The sequence below is a fragment of the Pinus tabuliformis genome, chromosome 1_2 (genome assembly GCF_031772625.1).
Source record: "Pinus tabuliformis cultivar Carrire ecotype Pingquan chromosome 1_2, CPIR1, whole genome shotgun sequence".
NCBI classification, from domain to species: domain Eukaryota; kingdom Viridiplantae; phylum Streptophyta; class Pinopsida; order Pinales; family Pinaceae; genus Pinus; species Pinus tabuliformis.
Window position 1 is genome coordinate 477658604 of NC_142298.1, and position 9931 is coordinate 477668534.

Genomic DNA, 9931 nt, shown 5'->3' on the forward strand with positions numbered 1-9931 from the left:
GGCTCAAATTGATATGGAGAAACTTAGTTTCAACTCAATGAGATGTCAATTCTAAGAAAATTGTCTTTCACAACCAATTATATCCTACAAAGTTGATGTGAATTGAACATTATTGATATAGAGTTGAATACAAATGTGTTTGTGGCAGTGAAGGCATGGGAATATGAAACCAAACTTTTATTGTTATCTCTCATATGGCGTATCTTTCTTTTGAAGAGCAAAATTGAGTTGGGATGATCTATAATTTGTGATTTAGTATTAAATTAATTTTCAAATTAAATTGTCTTACAAGTTAATTAATATTTATGAATAATTTATAATAACAATTGTTTTATTATTAATTTAACTATTAAATTATAACTAGCACATTTATATAAATTAAATTACTAGTAACTATAGATGGATATGAAAACACTTAATTTCTAGTCAAAATATTTAATTCCTAAAACATTTCATATCATGGAAAAAAATCATTAGAAAAAATAAATATTAACAAAATTTAAATATATCATTAACCCTTTTCAAAAAAAATCTGAATATAATAAGTTTGTCTATGATTTGTGATTTAGGATTAATTTCGCTGAATTTGACACAATCATTTTGAATAAAATTAGGAATAGAGTTGCAATAGATTAAACCACTTTAAAATTTGTCATCTTAAATTGAAAATATAGAGGAAAAAAACTATGAAAATGAAAAAAAATAAAAAATGGATTTAAAAAAAAGAGATAAATAAAAAAGAAATAAAACTATAAACAAAAAATCAGTAAACAACTCATAATAAAACATCAACCAATCACCTTACAAATAAATAAATTTTAAAAATAATAAAAAATAACAAAAAAAAAATGAATTCCCAATATTAAAATATAAATAAACAATATAATTTTTTTGGTAAAAAAAAATTAAAAAATAATGAAAAAAAAAACTAAATACTTAATACCATACTTAGCAGCAAATATAATAACCGAAACAACCTCGACAAAAAAATTTAAGAAACAGTGATAATAGTGAAAACCAAACATAATGACACAAGTAGCTCAAAGCTTACGCGAAATAAGAAGGATGATCACAATATAGCGAAATAAGAATATGATCATAATATTGAGGAACGTAAATAATGAATCGCATACTATGAGGGATTTAATTTTTACATATAAGCTTATGGTTTGATTAGCGTATAATGAGAGATTAATGGGTTGTATTGTGATTTAATCGTGGAAACGAAGTAAGTTTTCATATAAGTTTTACTTTTAAAAATATTGGTTTCCTTGAAGTACAACGAAAGATGTTTTTCTTATCCATTTTTTATTTTTAATATATATTTATAATTTTTAATATATTTGGTAAAAATAATATATATATGTATAAATTTAGGATAGAATTCATCAAAGGTTACACTATGTTTTCATCAAAGGTTACACTATGTTTTCATCAAACGCTTATACACTTACATTGTTTAAACCTTATAAAAACTAAAAACCTTTCGGACATAATTAATTATATTCTATATCGTTGGCATGATATCTTACAAATAAAAAAGAAGAAATGAAAATATTAGACCATGATTTCCAATTTCACAAATTTTGAGAAATTTACAATTCTAATATTTAGAAAACGGACTGGGTATGATGTAGGTTTAGTGATTTGAATTAGAATATTATTGTGATTAGAGGTTTAAAAAATTATAATTTTTTTCTAACTAACCTTTAATAATTTTTAAATTATTTTATATTTTTATTTATTCACATAATTTAATTTATAATTTTTTAATAATTTTTTAACTAACTTTTAACAAATTTTAAATTATTTTATATTTTTATTTATTCACATAATTTAACTAATTTGCATTAAATCTTGACTCTGGTCCTAAAGTCAAAATTAGCCGTTAGTCAAGATAGTCGTTGGAGTCTCTGCTCAGACTATTTAACATGCTAAGCTGGATCTGTTTCTTCAACTTGTCCTGACGATGAACCACACTTGTTGGTTCGAAACACGTCGACAAATGATTTATCTTGTGATTTACGCCGAAGAATTTCTCGTAAACCTGATATGGATCACAGAAGCCTTAATTCAACAATTAAAGGTTTATTTTATCATTTAATATGAGGGTGATATGTGATTCTTGTTTGTACTTAATGTAAATTTAACCTGTATTTTTTAAATGAAATTAGTTTATTTTATGTATACAAAAGTAATTTTGACTATAATAAAAAAAAATATGTATGTTTAGTTAGTTTTAATTAAAAATATTATAAAAAATCAATAATTTCAATTTCACTATAGTTACATGTTGATATTACAACTTAATGTAGTAAAACCAGTATAGATTTATTTTAAGCACCAATCTAACATGATTCAAAAGGGATCAAATTTCTTCATGTGTAAACTTATTTTAGAGTGCAAAATACAATGTGCCATTTTTCATTGTTTAAATTGTATTCTTAAATGTTATATAGAGTACATAATTTAAACTTCCAAGTCCAAAAAAATCTTTGTTGGAATTGGGAAAAAAAACATATACCTAAAAAATGATAAAATTGTAAAATATTGTGACTACTTCAAATGTTTTAGCCATAATTTTCTTTTTCAATAGTGTTATATGACATAGATAATTTTTTGAAAACAATATAAAATATATACATAATTGACATTAAAATATTTCACATAACATGTGCATCATGCTCATTAAATTAGATTTTTCCTTATTAATATAGTTTTAAGTATAGGTCAATACTAATTCCTATAAAATATTTTATTGATAACCTGTATTGAATATTTTGTTATATACAACATTACAATATTTTCTTTTTCACATTTATATATATATATATATATATTTAGTTAGCATAGATCTTCAAATAGGTTATTTAATTCCTGTGTTGAAATAGTTTTGAAAAATATAAGGTTAAAGCATCTTTACTCACACATTTTTTACTTCTAGTTACTTTACATGAAATTATATTATGCATAAGGAAAACTAACTGAACATGCATAGCATATTCATTTTTGTTCTTTGTTATAGTCACATTGATTTTCTATTTACAGAATATTTTATTTTTATTTTAAGAGGGCATGTGTCAACTCCATGTTGAACATTGACAAAATTACACATCCCCTCATACTAGGTTGTAAAATGAACCTCTTGGCTCAATGAGCCTCTAAGCTCAATTATTTCACTCGCTCTCAGTCATAAATAAAATATTTCGAAGTCCACATGACATAATATAATTTCATATCAACATTCAAAAGAGATAAAATTATAATTAAAAAATTGAGAATGTTTAAACCTTATATTTTCCAAAAATATTACAACACAAGATTAAAATAGACTATTTGAATAATAATATTAACAAATTTGTGTCAATATCTATTTATCATATATATATATATATATATATATATGTAAAATATTTTCATGCAGTTTAAAATAAAATATTCAATGCTGAAAGAAAAATGTAATTTAAAGTTTAAAAATAAAATATAAAATATGAAGTAGTTTAAATAAGGATACTAAGAGGGACATGTGTAATTCATTCAATTATTAATATAAAACTAATATGTGACCTTTAAAAATATTTATAATAATAAAAAAGTTCATTGTTAGTCATGAATATTTTTTTTAACAAGCATATTAACCTATACATAAAAATATATTAATAAAAAAGCCATTTTAATGTGAACTACGTAGTCCATAGATAAAATATTTCAATGTGCATGCTATGTAAAATATTTCAATGTCAATTATCTATATATTATATAATGTTTCAAAAATATGTATATATCATATTAAACAATTGGAAAAACAAAATTATGGTTTAAATGTTTAAAGTAGTATCGTTATTTTACATTTTGGTCCTTTTTTAAGTGTATTTTTTTTTGTCAATTTTCTTAAAGTCGAACAAATTTATTTTGGACTTACAAGTTATGTACTCTATATAGCATTTAGAAATACAATCTAATCAATGAAAAATTACACATTTTATATATATAAAGAGTGAGAGAAGCATTATAGATTTATTGAGATTTATCAACGGATGAGAGAGATGCAATTTTTTTTCAAATTTTGCACTCTTAAAATGACTTGCACCTAAACAGATTTAATCTCTTCCAGTGCATGTTAGATCTATGCTTTAGATGGATCTATATTAATATATAGGTGTGTTTCCGGGAAAACTAGTGTCTTTTCAATCTGCTAGTCCCACTTGGATTGGCAGCTATCCTAGAAACAAACAATCAAAGCAATTTGCGATTTCCTCTATGTATGATAGATAAGAGAGCAGCAAAGGGACCAACCTGGATCTTCCACTTGATTCCTTGCTTGATTTCTCTCTCCCTTGATAGAGCTTGCAAATCCTCTCCTACTTGTCCTGCTTAGAGAATACCTGTAGAAACAAAGTAACAGAACACCATCAAAGCATCTCGATCTATTATATCATAAAAAATGCAGAATCAAAAACGCATTGAACATACAATGGCATTTACAAATAATAAGATTCACAAGTACATGATTGTATGGAGAAAAACTCAAAGAACTTTATTAAAATAGAAGGGAGAATTACAACCCAACTGTTTGATCCAGCATCAACCTCCCAACATCAAAGCCCTCTTCACCTAATTAAAAGCAAGATCACCCAACAATACAATGCTCCTTCTCAAAGACAAATTATCAGCACTTCCTTGCAAATTACAAAATTCCAGCCTTTAAGATCTCTCAGATGAGGGATCCATTTATAGATGTCTACAAGGGTGTGAGTCATCTCTGGGTTTTTGATTAGTGTCATTCCACTTGTAGTTCTTGGTTCCACTTGGAGATTTCTTTGATCTCTTACTCATCCCTGGGCGAATTCAGAGAGGCAAGTGTCATAGGAGAAGTTTCTAGAAGATTCCATGAGCATCCACTTAGCAAACTGTCTCAGACATTTGTCCATTCTCGCTCATCGCACCCCACAGAAGGCCTCTTTAGTATGCATCACACCTGGCTAGTGTAGGAGTCAGTATGCATCGCACCCTGACAGTGAAGTAGTCAGTATGGTCCAGTTTTGGCCAGTTCTAAGTGGTTTTTTAGGTGGAACTTTTGGGGAATGATGTAGTCAGTTGACCATGATCCTTTAGGGTATGAAACAACACTTTTAGGGGTTAAAGAGCCCTTGATTTATTGACATATGAGATTGGGGTTGCAGTGCCCAAATATGTCTATAACAGTTGCCCCCTAAAGCATGAAGTTGTAAATCTTTTGATGTCGGGTGAAATGCTTTATCATGAGGATTCGAGGTATTCAAATTGGAAGGTGACCTGTATAAGATACAATGCAATATGTAATCATCATATTATTTTCATGATCTAGCTGAGGCGAGCATTCCCATGCTTAGCTTTATAAATTCATTTTCATGTACATAGGACAGATAATCGTCTACAGTTGTAGACTAGTGATTCTTTATATGTAGAGTCATCATCCCTTAGCTTGGATGATCAGTTGTGCAGCTTCTGTGTACATTTGATGTCTTTTTATTCCTGAATATATCGTAGCCCAGATGGATGAAACTAGATCTGGGGTCTTCAAACTCATTCAATCTTCGCCTGATGTACAAGTCGATCCATGTGAAAAGATGTCCTGACGTCGAACATGGAAAGACATCGCTTGATTACCAGCCAATAATTTAAGCTGTTAACAGGCGCGAGAGGAATCACCGATAATGATAATCACCCTCAAGGTACTACAGTACAATTTATGTGGTGTGAATATATGAATTGATGTCAAACACCATGTAAAATCTTTCGGTCGTAGGCCATTGATGTAAACCTATCGCCGGAAGTGAGAACTTGCCATTGAGGCATGCAAGCTTCAAAGTACTGAAAGAGTTGTTTCTAAGTCAACTTCTTGGATAATGAGCTGATGTCGACAAGAAGTGACCCATCATAGGAGGGTCTTAATGTATCCCACATCTACGACACGAAATGTAGCAAATGATTTTCTGGAGGTGAAAACGATCTGATGATACAAAGTTCAAGAATGGCAGTCATGAAAAATGGAGGATGAAGGTATTGCAGCAGATGAGGCATTAACTGGATGGTGAATTCTCTAAATGACTTCTCTTGAACATATCGGCGACATTGAGATGGATTGGTAGCATTAACCCCAAAAATGGATGGCATGGAGGACCAATGGCGAAATGACCAGTGAACGGAATAACCCAACCCGACTCAATCATGGTGATGGAGTGAAAGTGTCATGTTCAAGAGCGACCTGCTACCAATAAAGTTCTTCAAGTTTTCTTCCCTTTTTCCCTTGTCATTGTTGACCAGTACCTCTTTATTTTTGTCAAGCTTGAGGAGGATAACATATGCTTGTTCTATAATTTGCCCTTCGAGCAAACCTGTCGCTATGTTTTAGTGAGCCTAGCGACAGTGAAACTCGTTCTTTTCTGGGTGGACAAGTTTGTCGCTATTGTTTTAACGAGTTTAATGACAAGGATAACTCGGTCCTTTTCACGTTTAGAGAGTTTGAAAAGGGACGAAAAGGAAACTCCAGCAGTTCATTTTCATAGCACAATCCCTTAAGTCCGAAAAAGGATAAAATAATACGAAAGGGATGAGTTTTTGATAACTTTAGCGAGCCGAAAAGGCAAGCGCTCGAACTTTTTCGAGGGATAATTCCTCAAGTCCGAAAAGTATTAAAATATACAGGAGGGATGGCATTTCAATTACTTTAATGAGCTGGAAAAGCCAATAGCTTGACGATCTTTTCATATTTAACGAGTCTGAAAAGAGTTTAAAGGGGGCTCTTTTTGAGGAACGAGTGGCGTTTAGGGTAGCAACTGGTTCTGGGTAAGCTTGGAACTTTTCAAAACATGGTGATGTGAAGAGGTTGGCTAACAAGGCCACTCGTCACAACTGTTCCTCAAAAGGGTAAACAATCAAGTGGAAGCGTTTGATCGGCCAAAAGGATGGAGGTGATGGCAAAACACAACCAAGGCTCAAAATGTTGATAGCATGGCAATCACAGAGGTCGTTTACTAAAGGCGGGTTTATTTTTTAATGAGCTTGAACCTTGTGTTAACATATGCTCAGTGGCGGGTTTATTTTTTAACGAGCTTGAACCTTGCGGAAACATTGCTCTTTTTATGGTCAAAATGTTTAATTCACGGTTTAGCACATATCATATTCTTTTGCCGGTCGTTCAACCTGCTCAATTACTCCATTGAACTGATTAGAAATACATACATATGAAAAAAAATGAATTAAACTACTTGAAGTACGTGAACAGTAAACATAAAAGTAGTTTTACCTCTCATTTTCATCATTCTATTTCAAATTTGAGATTTTGGAGCTCTAGAGTGGTTTTCCTCCTCAAATTACACTAGCTGATTTCAGGAGGTCCGGTGGACTATTATCTGTGCCGTTAGGACCAGGTAGGAGCTAACCCTGAGCTCTTCAATTTCATACCATCCTTCTTTAATTCTGAGCATGTTTTCCCATTCTTCTGGGCCCTGGGGTTTGAACAATTCGTTTTTCCATCATCGCACCTAGTCTACATCAAAAGGGGCGATGCATACTGAGCTGCACAATGGCCAGTCAGTATGCATCTCACCTTGCTCAAAGGCAGGGTGCGATGGGCACAAAAGGGAAACTTTAGACAATGATTTTTCATGAGATTTTTGCCTGTTTTTGCTCAAATTTGGATCCTAATTCATCTTTTGTCTATGTTTCATATATTTGTTGGATCAAGATGGTCGTTACATGGTGTGAACATGAACATGAAGAAGAGGACATGATTGCCTTACACGATCAGGAAACAGTTACTGCATTACGAAACTGTGGTTTGCTCAAATTCTTCCGCATATCCAGCATGTGGCAACAAATTAGTTTGTTGCAGTATTTTCTCAATGCTTGGGATCCGATCAACCAGTATTCTAGATCAGAGGAAAATATATCCCATTGCTAGCCGAGGATATCTACTTTCTGACAGGGTTATCGAGGCGTGGTTCCCCTTTTCCACTATCAGGATCCACCCGTGGGGGTGAATCTGTGAGAGATTATATTCGCCAATTTTGTAGAGATGGATCTCAGCCTAGCAGGGATGGCAAGATCAATATCCAGGATGTCACTAATCAGCCCTTAAGGACCATTTTATTTACTTTTTCTAGATTGGATGGCAGCGCAACTTTTGGCCAACAGATATTACATGCAGTACGCCTTGGAATGCCTGGAACCAAAGGTGTTCAATTGGTGTGAGGCAGTACTTCCTATTATAAAAGAACAGATCTCCAAGGTAAAGAATGGAAGATCCAAGAATTTTGGCTACATTTCCATCTTGACTGCTTTTGCCTTGGAGAGGATTCCACTGATGTAGCCTCAGTACATTTCACTAGGATTGCCAACATCGAGGGAACCACGGATGCAGAGGTGGGTTGACCTTATGGCCAAACATGTTGGTAAATCATAGATTTCCTTCTCTGATGCCTTCTTTGAGTGGTTCAACCGTCAAGAAATGGTCTTTGTGAAGTATCCATACATCGGGATGGATTTCCGAGGCAACCCAGATTTAGCGTTACCGGCTGGCGAACAGTGGAGTGCTATAGGTAAAATGATTCGACCACATTTTTTTTATCAGTTTTATAATGTTTTTGTGTTTTTAAATGTTATCAAGACTAATCGAACTCATGTGTGTGTGCAGATATTGGGCCAGTGCGACCAGCGGCTCGCCCACAGGCGGCAGCTAATGCTCCAGCAGGAGAGGCTATAGGGAGGGCCGTCCTTCGAGATCTCGACATATCGAAGACCCTTGCAGTGCTGCAGGATCAGATCGAGGGCCTTACTCTCGGTATTGAGGATGTCAGGACCAATGAGTTACCCATGAGGTTACAGCGCCACACCACTGGTGTGCCGGGTCGATGGACCCGACTTTTGTGCATGATCACACAGGCGGTGACATGTTATCACCAGCATCATTAGTCTAGGATGTTTTTTTGCATTCATTTCAAGTTTCTTGGTCATATGATCGATTTTGTCTTGGACACAAAACATTTGTAAAAACTATAAACAATTATGTATTTTTGATTTTCGGAGTTTTATCTTGGTTAAGTTATTCAATCCTAATGCAAATGTTAATGTAAAATGTTTTTCTTTACAAATGCTACAAATCTCTATCTAACACATAGTTTGCTAATGAATCAGTTAATGTGTTTAAGTTTTTGGAAATATGTTGATATTGAATGGAATCAAACTATATTTCCAAAATCCTGACTCTTAGGAACATGCGATAAATAGCTGGGTTCCGAATGGAATAAACGCCAGCAAGCTGTAGAATGACAAGTTGCGAATCTATCCTGACAACAAGTCGGCGTATTCCATGCGAAATGGCATTAGAGAGAAGCTCAATCAATGCGCTATACTCAGTGATGTTATTTGTAGATCGACCAATACATATTCCCCTGAAACTCACTAACTCGCCACTTGGAGCAAAAATGACCCAGGGCGAAGAAGATAGGTTCCGCATACTACGATTAGCTCCATCGGCGTACCCAACAAATGATTCCAAAAAGTCTGACATCTACAACAAATGAAAAATGGATTACCTAACCAAAATGACAACTCTAAAAGAAAACAAAAATGTAACAAAAGCATATATACAAAGAGCGTACTACACTTAATCAAGCATAGTAACATTTAAGATACAACCCATTTCGGGGTTGCGACAGTGGAATTCTGTCATAATCAACCAGCTCGTAGGCTCCTTTTGTCAATACCCATTTAACAATGTAGGGGCCCATCCATAATGGTTCGAACTTACCTGCTCCCAATTTATCAGAGTCCTGGTCGTAGAGCAAGACTAGGTCACATTCTGAGAAGACACAAGGCTTGACATTTTTGTCAAATTGCGCCTTGACACGTTTCTTATGTGTTTCGTTAGCTAGTGCGGTGTCACGAC